This window comes from Apteryx rowi, unplaced genomic scaffold (assembly GCF_003343035.1).
Source record: "Apteryx rowi isolate R43461 unplaced genomic scaffold, aptRow1 scaffold_493, whole genome shotgun sequence".
In the NCBI taxonomy this organism is placed as follows: Eukaryota; Metazoa; Chordata; class Aves; order Apterygiformes; family Apterygidae; genus Apteryx; species Apteryx rowi.
In genome coordinates this window covers 243,478-259,450 of record NW_020450753.1, presented here as the reverse complement: position 1 = coordinate 259,450, position 15,973 = coordinate 243,478, and positions in this window count along the sequence as shown.

Sequence of the window (15,973 nt, the reverse complement as noted above, 5' to 3'; positions counted from 1 at the left end):
CCTGGCTTTACCTTGAATGCCTGGATTTCCAGGCTCCCAGTTGCAGAGGAGAAAGTCTAGCCCTAATTAGAGCTGGATCTCTACAGGTTTTGGGGTTATGGGCTCACAGGCAGAGAGCCTCGAAGTCCTAGTGCATCCARTTGCCCCAACATTGGGGAACTTGGTCAGGTTTAAGCCGAATGAATTGTACATCTGACTGTGGGTTTGTCTTCCTTAGAGYTGGCGACCACAGACCCCCCCAAGGTTAATTTCCATGATGGCCCATTGGGACTCGGCACTGGGTTCTGCATCTTGGCTCTGTGCCATTTCCAAGAACCTATGTTGGATTTAACAACGCAGGCATATGGTCCGAAGCACTGAACCATCCCAATTAAAGCCTTGCAGCCTTAACGTCCAAAACTCAAAACCTTCACAGAATCACACAGAATCACAGAATGGTTGAGGTTGGAAGGGACCTCTGGAGATCATCTAGTCCAACCCCCCTGCTCAAGCAGGGTCACCCAGAGCATGTTGCACAGGATCACGTCCAGGCGSGTTTTGAATATCTCCAGAGAAGRAGACTCCACMACCTCTCKGGGCAACCTGKTCCAGTGCTCTGTCACCCTCACAGTGAAGAAGTTTTTCCTCATGTTCAGATGGAAGTGTCTGTGTTTCAGTTTGTGCCCGTTGCCTCRCGTCCTGTYGCTSKGCACCACTGAAAAGAGTCTGGCTCCATCCTCTCRACACCCTCCCYTMASATAYTTGTACACAYTGATAAGATCTCCTCTSAGCCTTCTCTTCTCCAGGCTAAACAGGCCMAGCTCTCTCAGTCTTTCCTCATATGAGAGATGCTCCAGTCCCCTAATCAACTTCGTAGCCCTACGCTGGACTCTCTCCAGTAGCTGCATGTCTCTCTTGTACTGGGAGCCCAGAACTGGACACAGTCTTCCAGATGTGGCCTCGATGATGACCTTGACGATGTGTTGTCAGTTGTACCCAGGGCAGTTTTGTTTTTAAACAAATCACAGCTTGCAGGAACAGCCTTTAATCAAAATTCAGTGTAGCTTAGCTTGTGACACGGTACAAATATGGCTAAGCAATTCCTACAGTAAATTTCAACCTCCTTTTTCTTCCTTGTTTTACTTTTATTTTAATTTTAAAATCTGCGGGATGAAGGGAGGGGCAGAAAATTTTCCCTAAAATCAGTGTTTGTTTCAGTTTTGGCAAAGCTTTTTGACTTACAAACCGATTGTGTCAATCAGTCTCCTTCAGGACTTGGAACAGTCAAAAGCAAATACCTTTTCATAAAAAAACCTCAGCTAAAATCTCAGAGTTTTTTGGCAGAATTGTGTTACCCTCTTAATCTAGCATGATTACAAGCTTTTATCCAACCAAATTCAACCTGCAGTTATAGCTAGAGACATTGATTGGCTTATTAACATCTTTAAACAGGCTTTATGCTATCGATGGTTGCCCCTGCTTCTTTGAAAGTTGTTAAGAAGGCTAATAGGCGCACTAATAGCTAAAAAGCACACCCTTGGCATGGTCCATTTCTATGAAAATGCACAGTTTTGAATCATGTTTTATTATGACTCCTTTCCCTCTGTCTAACAGTGCAGCAGCAGCCATCAAGTCAAGCTACTTGAAGTCTTGCTGCTTGCTCTGGTTTCTCAGGTCTAGTATTTGCTAATTTTGAACTGTGTTTCCCTGGTTCATGCTAATGACCCATGCAAAAGTGAGCCAAACAAATGGAGGTGGTCTGTACACCAACATCCAAATGTTGAAAACTGACAGTTCTTCAGCAATTAAAAAACAATTTAGTTGTACAGGGACGCATTCTTAAAGCTTTTAGGGGATTATGCTTTCCTTTTAGAGGACTGGAAGAATAATATGTCACTTCCTTGTCCTGTGAAGGGCTGATCAACACAAACTGGATTTTCTCTATTTACATGAATGATTTACAGACCAAGAATCATTTGATGAAATGATAAATGACAAAAATAGGATAAGCTGAAGAAAAGTTGCACATTAGCTTGTGGCCATTCCTGAGCAGATATAGACAAAATTTGTTTTATTTTTAATATTTGCAACAAATTATTCCCATGGCTCTGTTTAATAAAATGTTATATTTCATATCTGTCCTTGATACTCAGTGCTTTCAAACAGCTCCATTCCAGTGTAGAGAACAATGTCACTATGGCTCTTTTTAATTAAGCAAACCATGCAAGCATGTGTTGGTAAATTTTCACTTAAAAGATACTGTTAAAACATTTGACTTCCGCATGTGGAATGTGGTTCTGCTTTGCTTCTGTCCCACTCCAAGAACTTGAGCTGGGCAGCAGCTCAGCAGGTTAATGCTCTGGAGGCCTTTCTCCTTAGATCTTCCCTTGTTACCAAAGCTCTACCTCTGGTGTGAGGTGATGAATGTCTGGAAATGAACTGTGCGGGGATTTATTCTGGGAGAGGAGATAAAAATAATTTGGAATGTTTCTCTTTGTCATGAAACATTGAGCATTTCCTTGAATTATGAGCAGTCAATAAGTCTTGTTCTCAAGAGAGTCAGGTAAGAAAAGAGTTTATAACTGGTGAGATGAGCCTTCCCCTGAAGCTGTTTTTGACTTGCACATCTAGAAATAGCCCAGAGATTTCAAAGGGTAGGGGGCTGTCCAGTGAATTAGAAAGTAATTGTTTTACCATTAAAACAAAACAAAAAAGCTGGCACTTTTTCAGCACAACTAGTTTGAGAAATAAAGAGAATCAAACAGGGAGAGTTATTATTAAATAGTGCCACTGGAATTAAACAGATAACTTGTGAGATGGGGAATTTCCCCAGATAATATTTGGCTGTGTGYCTGCTCCATTTAAGCACTTTCTGATAGTAAGGCAATGGTAGATAGAAACTGGAACTTCCAAAGAAAGTTTATTCCTTGTTGTTGTTCCAATCTTACTTTCTAATTGGTCTTGACTATGGACCATTAAAAGACCTGGCAGATGCTACAGGATGAAGACTATCAGTAATTAATGCAGTTAATGATCTTGAATAAGCTTATTACATGAGGGATGAATTCTCCTTTATTTCAAAGTAGTATGCCATGGGCATAAATTGCATTTAATTACATGTTAGGGCCCCTTCACCCTACCAACGAGTTAGAAAATAGCCCAAGAGTAAACATGATTCTCTCTGGAAGTGTTTCTTCTGATCAAATACTTTAGATACACATAACTTAAAACAATTCTGGAACATTGTTTTAAGGAGTATATATTTTTAAACGTAATATTAAAATAATCTGATTTCATGAGTGTAGAAACTGGCTAGTAAAAATGTGTAGGTATGCAGACGGGTGTAATATTTTTATACCGCGCTCCAGATGATACCATATGCTAAGCCTTAGGAGGTACTCAGCTGGTAATGAGATACAAATAGACATCTACAAAAGGTGAAACTTAAAGTTGTGTTCTTGCCATGTTTTCATTCAGCATACACTGGTGAAATTTCATGATGTCCTGGGAGAAATAACGACTTCCTAGTTCAGAAATTCTAGTTTCTTATTTTTCAGGTCACAGCATTTCCTCCTGAATTCCTGTGTCCATGACCCCTTGGGATAATTGTGAACATGTTGCTCAATTTTAGCTGAGCAAGTAAATGAGCAATATTTCTGAAGGCAGGTAGTATTGCTGCTGGCATTTGAGAGTAGAGCAAGAGGCTGAGAATTCAGTAGGACCTTTACCACCTTTTCACTGCACATTTTTTATTGATTAGTAATATTGTAATTAGCTATAATAAGATATTAAATTAACTTCTGCTACAGTTGGCAGTATGGAAACACCGTTCAGGCAATAGTGGGGTTCAGAAACCAGATGGTCTCTTTTGGGGCCAGCCTGCTTGCTTCTGCTTTCCTGTAGGGGAAGCTACAGACAACTGAACTATTTCCATAACACTTGCTTCCCTCACACCAGCATTCATCTACCTTGTCATTTTGTGAGTTTTGTTTGTAGTGACGCTGCTCTATTTCACATGGCAGTGATGATGGCGGTGCTTGGGAAGGTGGCTGGCCTACAATTTAGTGCTTCTTGTTGACCGGTGGCATGTGTCCTTTAAAAACAAAATCAACCTTGTGAAATGTTTCAGGCTGAGCTGCAGTGCGCCCCTCCCCCCAACTTCCTGTACTTTTTTTTTTTTTTTGGCAGTGATTTGGTATGCCTTGAATTGGGTCCTCAGGTGGTGTAAACCGGTGTGGCTCCGTTGACACCAGCAGAGCTGCACTGACYTACACCAGCTGTGGATCTGGTCCTATGGACTTGCCAGGCTTTGCTAGCAACCCTGGAGTGCTGCAAGCATGGGGCACCCAACTGGATGTTTTAAAAGCCTTTTAAGTCACTGAGCATTTTTTTCCATTGATCCAAAGCCTAGTGAATTCAGGTCCTAGTTTCTGCTCCTACTTGCTTCAGGATGTCCCTTACTTAAGTACTGACTCTCTTTGCTGTCAGGAGAGGATGATGATCCCCATCATAGCTGGGTTTTTGTCATGGTAACTATTGCCCTGTGGGTAAGGCTGGGTAGGAACAAGGCTTCCATTTTGGGAAGAATTTTGAGGGTTCGACTCTTGTTTCCATTCACTTTTGTGAAAGTGCAAATGAGACCCGACCCACTAAAAAAAAAAAAAAAAAAAAAAGCCTCTGTGCTGCAAGCCCAGGGTCATGGGTCTCCAAATTATGTACAAAGTCAGAAGTTTTCATTAAGTGTCTCCAGTACCCCAAGTGAGTACTTTGATTACTGAGATATTTGTATACGGCAGGAAATGGAGTTGTGACAGGGCTGAGAAGTATTTTCTAATAGTGATAAATTTTTGTTTTAAGATTCTTCTGGTTTTGGATTTTTTTTTTTTTTGCTAAAATACTTAAAATTTACTTAAGTTTGCCTTTTTTTTTTATGGGCTTTATTAAACAACTAACCTAACCAAACACACCAACGAATTCTAATTTCCAACTTCTCAGATCAGGGAAAGTGCCAAAATACCAAAAAAGTATGCATGACAAAACTAATAAAGTTTATTGAACATAAAGCAATCTTATCTTAGTCTCTATTGTATCTCAACCCTATATTATTAAACTTCTGTTTCTTTTTCAGACTGACAACTCCTATCTTTAAATAGGCCTGGGCTACCTCAGAACATGAATGAATCTAAAAGAATGATTATTTTTTGCATCTGATTGCTTTTCTCTTCATTCTTTAATATTTGCTTAATTCACTGGATTTTTAATATTGCRCCTCTGCAATTTTTTTGACAGGTTATCCTTGGATAGATCTAGCATGGAAATAGATTAAAGAAATTAAAATTCTAAGTCACATATCTTTACCCTAAATTAAGAACAAGTAATGCTATTTACTGAAATATGATGTATTCAAACTTGGGAAAATATTAAGCTGAGCAGATGATTAGAGGGACCCAAACTTTTATGATTTTGTTGGCAATACCACAATTCTTAATTAGGAAGGATATATTATTCACAGTGATACCATTTTGCAACTAGAGATAAAGTATTTCCACGTTCTGTGATTTGAAAGCTGTGTAAAGGAAACTGCATTAGGTGATTGGACAAACGCCACCAGGACACAGCAATGCGACATTTTAGGGCTGTCTGGTGCCAGTGACCTGAAGGACACTGATGCTGAGTGCTCACGTATGGAAGTCAGTCAAGTGGGGGGGAAAACGTCAGCGGCTCTCACCACAAGCCAGCCACCACGCTGAGCATCACGGTGGGGAAGGCGAACCACGTGCCAAACTTCTCCAGGTTAAATCTTTGAACGTGCACCATCTGGAAGTTGTGAATGTGAACTGAAGCAATGCTATTGAAGCAAGCACTGTGAGAGCATGGAAGCGAGGTTAGCTCCAGTATACCTGGCAATTTGTACCAGCTGAAGTTGTAATATAGCGTAGTTTTGCTGAAGCTCTGCACTGTGTCAGATAATAACATTCGGTCAAGAAAAGAAACAGTGTGAATTACTTTATGGTATTTTGGTACTATCTTCAGAATAAACCAGTCTTTAGCTGTATGGCTTTGCTGGGCAAGTTGTTTCCAGAGAATACGGAAGAATAATTGTGGTCACCCACAGAGCCAATAAATAGTACTCTTAATGCTCTTAATGCTTTTGCTGCTCATTGTGGGTATGTTCCTTATTCAGCTCACCATAATTTAACAATTATTCATTCCAGCTATTTAAACTTTGTCCAAACAATGGGCATTCTGATGGTATGACTAATTACTACGTCTTCCTGGTCATCGTAATGGGTGGTGACTGAACAATTCCCCAGGGGACCCTGGAAGGAACTGGGCTGATCCTAGGCAATACGGCCGTTCTTTGGGCCATCGTCACTATTTAACCTCGGTGATCTGTGGAATGAACTATCACCTCCCCTCTGTTACTTATTTATAATCAGCATTACTCACAAGCCTAGAAATCCCAACTAACATCAAGAGACAAAGGCTGCTCAGTTCCCTGTCTGAAACTGGGATGAAAGGAAGTATGAAGTGTGGAGAGATGAAATGGTTTGCTCCAGGGCGGTAGCCTAGCCCGGACCTGAAAACAGGCTGAGATCAGAAGCCTGGCGCATAAACTGGAAGCCACCTTTTCCCTCTAGCCAGCATGAGCATCGAGCTGAATCACTTCTTACGGCCATCAGCTAGTTGCGTAGTCCTCATTAATCTGGGGCCCATCTGTTCCTGGTGAAGGCAGTGACGAGGCTCATCTTAGCAAAGGAAGTCAAAGCAAGCATGACATCTGAGATCTGTATTACAGTCATCAGCACTTTATGAAAGCATGCTATTTGTGCTTTGAACTTCAAGCATCTCTCATGTTAAAGGGTGCCAGAATGCTTTCCAGCCTCTCTTAGAAAAGATGAGGCAAGACGAGACCTGATCCTGCTGCTAGGGAAGGTGCTAGTGTTTTGGCACAGCAACGTAAGAGGAAATTTTTAAAATGCCTGAAGGTGGTACCTGAATGAATGTAGCTGGGAGATGTATAGGCGGAATAGACTAGATTGACAGAAAGACTCAAGCAGAATGTAGCTGTCTAAATAGTGCTTGAGGTTACATCTGTAGTAGCAAATAAAAATGGACTGGTGCTTGTTTTCCAGTGCTGAGGGCATGACTTCTGTTTGCACAGCCTAATTCTCTTCCTTGCACCCTTGAAAAACAGGATCACTTTGTTCCTACTACATATTGGGACAGTCCCTGGTTCATGCTGTTCCTGTGGGTTCTGGTTGTGTCAGGCCACAGCTGGCCTGGGCACGTGCTGACAGTGAAGTATGAGGAGAGCTGCGGGCAGCACTTTGGGCCACATCTTGGCCCTGTTGCGCTTTCTGGCGCAGAAGCAGCCTCAGATTTCTGAGGTGCTTTTCACAGCTGATGAGGGGGGACACAAAAATGAACAAGCAAGCAAAAAAGCACAATGCCTTAAGCTGTGGTCCCTGTGTCACCTACATTTGTCATTGAAGGTCTGGTAAATGAGGGAATGACCCTGTGGACTGGTTAAGGCTCTTCCTCGGATTTAGGTGTTTCTTCCCTGAGCGCAGGGATTAGGTATTAGAATATGTAAGAGAATCTAGGACTCCCTTTCTGGGATGATGGCCATCACCCTGACCGTAGGTAGCAGTGCTTGCTTTGCTCAGTTCCCGAGCATTTCAATAGCATGTTTACACTTGGCAGGCAGTGGCGAAACTTCAGCAGAAGGAAAAGAGAGAGATGCCCTTCTCCAGGGCATGCCCTGCCAGTGCTGTTCCTAGTTAAAAGAGCAGCAGCTGCCTTTTTCTGCAGCCGTGCTCCCTTGGCACCTGAAGGAGCTTGCCTGGTGCCCTGAGAGCCGTGCGCAAGCCCAACAGAGATGCCTCCTGCAGCGTGCCTCCTAAACCCTAGCAAGAGGTAGGGTTAGGAGAATGTCCCTAGATCCTCAGTTTCCTATCAGTGGCCCCTCACCACTGGGAGGTTCTGGCTGTTGTGTATAGGTAGGAAGGTGGCAGCGAGGTGCACCCTGGCCTTGCTGGGAAGGGGCTCACCGTCTCCTGGAGGATTTGGATTGCTATCTGCGCGCGAGCTCTGCATAGTCCTACTTTTTTTTTAATGCAAGCCAGCAGGACTGGGGTTCAAAGGTACCTTACTGCAGCAATATAACGCGTTTAAAGCAGTGGCTGTAAAATGTACCGATAAAGCAGAGCAGATGTTAAAGTGAAGATACTGTTTCTGGACATGTATGCACAGCTTCCCCAAACTTGGCCTTGTACGGCAGAATTGCTATCGATTCAGTGACGTTGTGCTGACTGGAGGAACACACTCCTGTAAACAGATAGCTGAGAAATGTCACCGGGTCTTTATCACTTGAATGCTTTTCATCAGCATCTCCTGCTGGATATTCCCTTACATTTGTATATAAACTACCTCCAGAAATAATCTGGCATGAACGTGATGTCCACTCTTTCCAGTTTCTCAAGTTCTCCTCAAGAAAAAAACTCTTCTGGGGCACAATGATGTGTTTTGTACAGATTTATTTAGTGCATATGCTCAGCTTGGAGCAAGGAACAACTTTCTTTCATGAGGCTGAGGGGTTAAGCCACAGTAAATAGAACGCGTGATGAATAGCTGGGGGATATTGTTAGCATGTGTGCCTGGCACATGTGAAAGAAAAGATGAAATATCATCTGACTTGTATTTTCCAGTCATTTTCATCCTACATCAAAACAAACTTTCCCTTATGTAAACAGAGATAATTAGTTAATCCATATACTGCCAGTATCTACTTTGCTACAAAATCAAACACTGTACTGCATTCAGGATATTTTTCTTGCAACAGAAACAACAGAAGTGATATATTCAAGTCGTGTGAAATGGACTGTAACATTTGGCGATGCATGCAGGTCTTGGAATATGTGTTTTACAAGACTAAGCTGTACTGAATATAATCCTTTGAATTCCCCATCTCACACGCATTCAAAAAAAATAAACAGCAGAGTGTTTATTGAGCAACTGTCTTTGCCCCTGAACTCAAAGGAGGCATTGTGCTGTCCACCTGCAGATCCTCTTAAGTTTCCTCCTGTTTTCTCCTCTTTTGTAACGATGAAAGCTTTCCCACTTGAAAGGACAGAAAGTCATTTGTTGTTTTTATGCTGAATTGCAGACTTTAATATGTGGAATTTTGAGTCAATATAGTTAATATAGAGAAAGTCTTCAATTTCAGAAATAAATAGGAGTCCCCATTCTTACTACAGCAGAGTAACCTCAGAGAAGCTGAAGGAGGAAAGCACTCAATGCCTCTACTATATGGTGTCTAGATTCTATGTAAATACATGATATTGCATAGTAATGGCAGGGGTGTAACACTTCTTAGCTGCACTTACTTGATTGTTTGCACCTCCTGCCACTGTAACATGTCACTCATGCATGAACCTTATTACACATGCACCCATCAAGTCTTAGATATAGTAATGATGTATGATACTGATATGGTTCTTGCTGCTTCAGTAAAGTAACTGGAGAATTATTCAGCTGCACTTTAGTAGCTGTGATGGTTCAACATAACTATTTCATTTAAACTCTCCCTCTTTTGTTGCTCTGTTTCTAGTAGAAGTAGTGAATACTTTGAAAGGCCTAGAATTAGTCTGTTAAAGTAGTTCTGCAATTTATTCCTTTCTTTCAGCCAGGACTCAAATACATTCATTGCTGTTCCCACTTGATCTCAGTTTGCCACCAGCACTGAGGGATGCATGGCCTGTGGGTGGTATATATGCTGACAATCGCTGCAGCAATTCAAAATTCAGTGAGTCATATAAGCTACTTCTGAGGAAGATCAAAAATCTTTCAAACTTCTCTAGCTCATTAAAATCCCAACTAAATGGGAAGGACCCAGACCTGACAGCTGAAAGAGTTGTATGAACTCTTACAGCATTTATTTTGGTACCATAAAAGCTATGGCCAAAAACTGACTCTACATCTCAATCTAGAGCTATTTGGGGCTATTTGTCCTAATTTCATCTTGGTAACCATGAACAAAAATATATATGAAACTTGTCCTCCTGCCACAGTACTGCCCGCATGTGGCAGTACTCTTTTGGCCAACAGTCTGGATGCAAACCACATATGTTAACTTAAAGTCTTATCTGCAGGATTGAAAAGTCTGCTGCTCCTATTACTTTTTTTTTTATTTATTTATAGGTGTTAATGTTTCTGGATACACTTTAAAGGATACTTTACAGATGTGTATGGATAGTACTCACCAGTAATGTATTGTAAACCAGTCATGCACTGCAAATTGCACAATACATCACTGCTATTACTAAGCCCTGATAAAATGACTGCTTCTGTGATAAATGTGTTCTAGTCCTTTCATATGTTACTTGAGTAAATGATAAAAGCTGCAGTTAAATTTTAATAGGGTATGTTTACAAAGGCATTTTTTAACTAATGCCAAAATATACAATCTGTAGTCTGTATTTTTATACACCCCAAGGTGGAGTCTAGGTTATTTTTATGGTAAACATATGGAAACTTGTTTTACTTACTATTTTTTTCCAAATAAAGTTTTTTCTTTAGACKGGGCCTTTTTGTTGATGTATTCAGGCTGTTGGAAGAATTGGAAGGGATGGATGTATCATGACTAAATTTCTCCCCTTTGTAGGAAGGATAAAGGGCTGGCATGCATTCACGGCTTCACTCTGGTTGAAAACAACCAAAGTGTACAAGAGAAAATCTGAACATATGGTTAGTGATCTGAATCTGACTTGAGGTTTTTGATGGAAAAACTATTGTTATCTGCCAGAGAACCTTTGAATCTTTATTCCAAAAGAAAAATGCCAGGTCCTCAGTAATGGAGGACAAATATATATTATATATATGCATATGTATGCATGTATATATGTATCTATATATACATATTCTCTGTATTATGTGTTTTCCTGAAGCTCTTTTTCCAGATTGTTGTAAAGTTTACGTAAACACATCTCTTACTAGGACTTGATCCAATGCTTCTTTCAGCCAGTAGAGATCTTTCATTGACTTCAACAGGCTGGATCAGGACTGAACTCCCACAAAACCAAAAATCTTTGAAACTTTTTAGCTGTTTAGAAATGGGGAGAGCTGTTTTACAGAAATGGGGAAAAGTATTCACTGGGAAGTAGATGATTGTATAGGGCACTTCATTCCCACTCAGCTCTCTCAGACCTCAGTGGGGTAGCAGCAGCTAAGTAGACACCTAAATCAAACAGCCTCTAACCCTGTCTCCATTGGATCTTGACAGTCCTGATAGTGTATGTAAACCCTTTATTCTTTGCCTTATCCTTAAGCCTACTATATACACATTTTATCATATGATAGTTTGTAGCTGAGTGAATTAGCTTGCAGGAGATGCTCTTAAGTCAGAAGAGAGTGCTGTATGTRCTAAACTAACATGCTATAAAATGTTACAGCTTGGTCTGAGCTGTGGTGGTGATGAATGAGTGTTAATATAAAAGTACAAGTGACAGAATTTATCTATAGACTGATCCCATGCCTTGCGTGGGCTCCTGCGCTGGTTCTTTTGTGTCAGGGTGGGACTAGGAAGCACCTGGTTGTTGGGTTTTATAGCTTTGCTCTCTGTTCCTTTCTTCTTTTGAGGGAAGGTCCCCTGAGCCACCTGTATTCCTGGTGCAGCTGGTCTGACCTTTAGAGACAGACCTTATCTGTTTTCCTGTTTTTCCTGTTTGTGACAACAGAGCCCACTGTGGAATACAGCAGACCTCCAGAGCTAGCCACAGTAGAAAGGAGTCTAATCAGCTCCTTCCCTTTCTGTGACCATGAGCCTCCACACTTGTGGGCACGTGCTTTCCTTCACACATGGGCATAGTCCCAAAGCACTTAGCAGTACAACTCATGCATACAATTAAGCAGGTATGTGCACGCTCAGAGGGTTGGGGCCAAAAATCAAATCATACTGGCTTAGCAAGGGGGAAATCTGACCAGTGATTTTACCAGCCTTGTGACATCACATTTGCTTGACCTACCGTGAGTAATATAATTACAACCTGGAATAAGCAAGATGGGAAAAATAGGATATGAGAAGAAAGAATTTACAAGGTAGTGGCAGGACAGAAAAGTTAACTTTGGAGGCAGTGTGAGTGAAGTGCAGAGATTTTGGGAGACGGTTTCAACTGGTGAGAGTTGAAGAGGGGAGGATTGACTGACCCAGACAGGTTTCATTTCTGATAACTCTTGCAATCACCAAGTGAGCTGTCCAGACCAAGCTCCTTCCGTCAATCCGTGGGGAGAAATGGACACCATCTGGGGGCTGGGCACCCTAGCAGTCTTAGATCTCTATGTTTTCGGTTTTAGGGAGAGTGGGGGGGACTAGCTGAGCCTAAGTCCTTTTTAGATGCTGAAATGATTTAGGTGGTTAAAATAAAGCCAGATAAATTCTATACAAGATTATATACTACAGGAGGGAGGGAGAGGCTAGACCTAAGAACTGAATCTGATGTCCTGGAGCTCCTGAGAATCCCTCAAACCAAAGGCGCTTGGGACTGGCCTCCAGGGGAGCAGAAGGAGAAGGGAAGGGAGAATGGAAGAGGCTGTGGCTGAGACAGGCGAGACTTTGTTTCAGGTGGGCCTTGATGACAAGAAGGGCAAGTAGGGCATGAGTTTATTTATTGGCTGTCTATTCCCGGTCCAGCAGGGTGCCATGCTCAGGGTCACTTTGTGCAGAGAGGCAGGCAGTGGTGGCCTGCCTGCGTGGGAGCTGGTCTCCTGGAGAAGGAAGCTGTGGCAGCAGCGAGGAGAGATGGTGGCCTGGAGGGAAGAAGGTTTTGGTGAAGAGGAGTGGAGTAGAGGAAGCATCTTGCCTGGTTAAACCATGGAGATGAGCTGGAAGGCAGATTTGCATCTCTGGGGAAGGAGAATCCAGCCTCGAGGCTTGGCATTGGTAGTGGTGAATGGGAAGTGTGAGCCAGAGAGGATACGGGAGAATCTGGGTGAGAGGAAAGACGAACTGAAGTCCTGGCTGTGCGCTGGTGGTGAGAGAGGAGGCTGTTACAGCAAGAGGGAGAGCGCTGGACATGGCTTATTCCTTCTCCGTACAGTACAAGGGTGCCTATGGGTGTCCCATAATAAAGGTCTTCTCGAGGAGCTGGTGGCCTGGCTACTCATGCTCCCAAGCTAAATCCCAGAAACCACCTGGCCCTTGAGGGTGCGTGAGGGGAATCAAAGGAAGGGAGTCACAAACATTTCCATGAGGCAGAAAATTTATTAGTTTGGGACCAAGAGTCTGGTATTATTTGTTCTGCTCCCAAGTGAAACGAAACCAGCCAGAGTCGAGTGCCCTTCTTCCTTGTCACTGAGGGTGGTGGGCTGAAGCATACCTGCAGCCTCCCTTCACCCATGCCACTGTCACTTTTGCTGATTTCAGACTTGATGGAGCTGGGGACAGGGATCTCCAGAGTTCCCTTTTGCATGGATACCAGCAGAGAAGGTGGGACTTCTGGAGCCATTAGGAAGAATGCAGGCCCCAAAAGGAAATCCATGATTCTAGGCTGCTCTCTCCTTCCCCGCCATCAGGGGATGAGGACTTTTGAGAACACGTGGCCAATTATATTAACTTTATGTGGGGATGGGATGGACCTGGTGAGAGAAGAGTTCTGTAGGTGTGAGGAAACTGGGGAAAACATGTAAAAGATGATATGTATTCAGGCATGAATTGTTGTTGATATTGCATCTATTGAATATATGGCAGTATTTCAAAATATGTATCATGCAGACAAAAAACATGGGTTTGCAACATACATTTGTGAATTAACCCTTTTTTGTAAACATGGAAATAACTAAGGACATGGAAATAACCAAGGATTAGTCTGAAGTTCAACTGAACCCATGGAAATACTGTAACTTCAGAGGATCATATTCATAGGACTGGCCATTTCACTGACCATCCACAAACAATAGTATCAAGTCTTAGAAGAACTGAGCTGAGGAGACCTAGCTGTCCCGGTCTCTTGGTGCCTGTAAAAACAAAGCAAATTGTCCTGGAGAAACTGAAAGTCACAACTGAAGAGTCACCATCAGCAAGCTTGGCATAACTCTGCGCTGCCTCCCTTTGCAAAGATGATATCATGCAAGTGGGATTGTTCAGTGCAGGTCCCACTGGTTTGCTCTTCATTAGGAACCGTTACGCACCTAATAAAAACTTCTTATATTGCCCATAGCAGGATGTGGCCTTAAGTGTCACTGAATTAGGCAGGTTGCATAGACAGCCCTGTGTAGTGGAGGTTTCGTAGGCACGTGTTCTGGAAAAATGTTGCAACCCCTCTCCACCCATTTACAGGAGACTCGTAGGTAACACTGATGGGATGTCAAATGTGATGAAGCCACAGTACAGCTCGATATGTTGAAGGGGTGCTGTGATAAGCAACACAGTCTTTAGTTTGCTGTGCAAATGTAAACACATATTTGTTAGAACCGAGAGGCTATGGTCAAACTGAAGATGTGTAGTATTGGAAGATGCTTGCCCTGGAAATGTAGAGTAATGTGGAATTCAAACAGATGTTGGGCCTGGTCTGTTCTTTGCATTGTGTCAGCCTCAAAGAGCCCAAGTGAAGACTTGGGACTTGTGCTATTGGCAGAGAAAGCAAGGTTTAAGAAGAGGGGCCCCACTGTAGAAACCTTTTGGTGCAAATTTTTTGAGACAGTATGAAAGATGTTCTTATCTTGTGTACGTTAAACCAGATGAGCTGGACAGAAGGGAAAAAGACCTAAAGGAACAGAATTTTTGCTAAGTATTATCTATACTTTTTTCTCTAGGTTAGCAAATAGGCCTTGCATAATTTTGGAGGTCACTGATGAAGATCCATTGCTGTAACTTTTGAAACACATCTCTGGCACACTGTTCTCCTAACACATGTTAAGTCCCAAAACACAAACTGTTTTAAACACTGCAGACAAGCTCCTAGCAGGTGTCAGTCTTTCGGTGGACAGATTATGCATCAAAACAGCATAGCAGAGATGATAGAACAGGCCACTGCTCTTCAGTTCAGTACTTCCAGGACTTGGTGCTACTGTTTGTTAAAACGGTAGCCCCAGGGACGTGATCTTCTGAAGTCACAGCATGTCCACTGACTTAGTCAAGCTCTGGATGGGGTCCTGGGCTTTGTGTATTCCTGCATTCCCAAGGGCCGTGGAGTGTTTGCAGCAGCTCCCACAGGTGCCAGCCACTCRTGCTTTTTGCTCCGGAGAGTCTCAGGTCAGCCTTTGATAGGCTAACCAGGATGCCAAGTAAAACATTAACTCTTATGATTTTTCTCTTGGATCTTGCAAAAATGTAGTTTTAATTCTTTATTCTTTTTTCCTGAAGTGCTCTGCTCCCAGTACCAAGTAGTTACAGGAGACATTTAGTGTGCATGAATGTGTGTGTGTGTGTGTGTGTGTCTGTGTGTCTGTGTGTCTGTAGCGGGGGGGGTATATATGTTTTAGAGCTTCTGGTCTTCATGAGATCAGAGAAAAATGGGAAGTGCACACCCAGAAGGTCAGAAAAACAGAAGGCAAATAAAAGGAACATTATGTTAACATGAAAATTAAAAGGTTCTTGAAAGAAAAAATATTTTGATTTTAGAGCTTTCCAGTACATGCATTTTTTTTGTTCTTTTTTTTTTTTGTAAGAAGTTTGCAATTGACCATAATGGTTTTGTCTAATGTAAAATTGAGCGATACAGGCCATTTCCAGTTGTTTTTCCTTCTGAGTGATGAGAAGCAGTTTCCAGTAAATGAACAGCAATCAACTGCTGAATCATCGCTGTTGAGCAGAGGTTTCAAAACCTGAGCCAGATAATTGCGCGAATGTTGTTGGCACTGTGTTCTTACTCTCTGACTGATGGAGCCAACCTTGGGCTCACCTTAGGCAGCCACATGGTTTCATTGGCTTTAGCATTGCTCTGGCAAGTAAAGGTTGCCAGAGTCAGCCCCAGGAGGCAAGGAATGAGGGACCTGT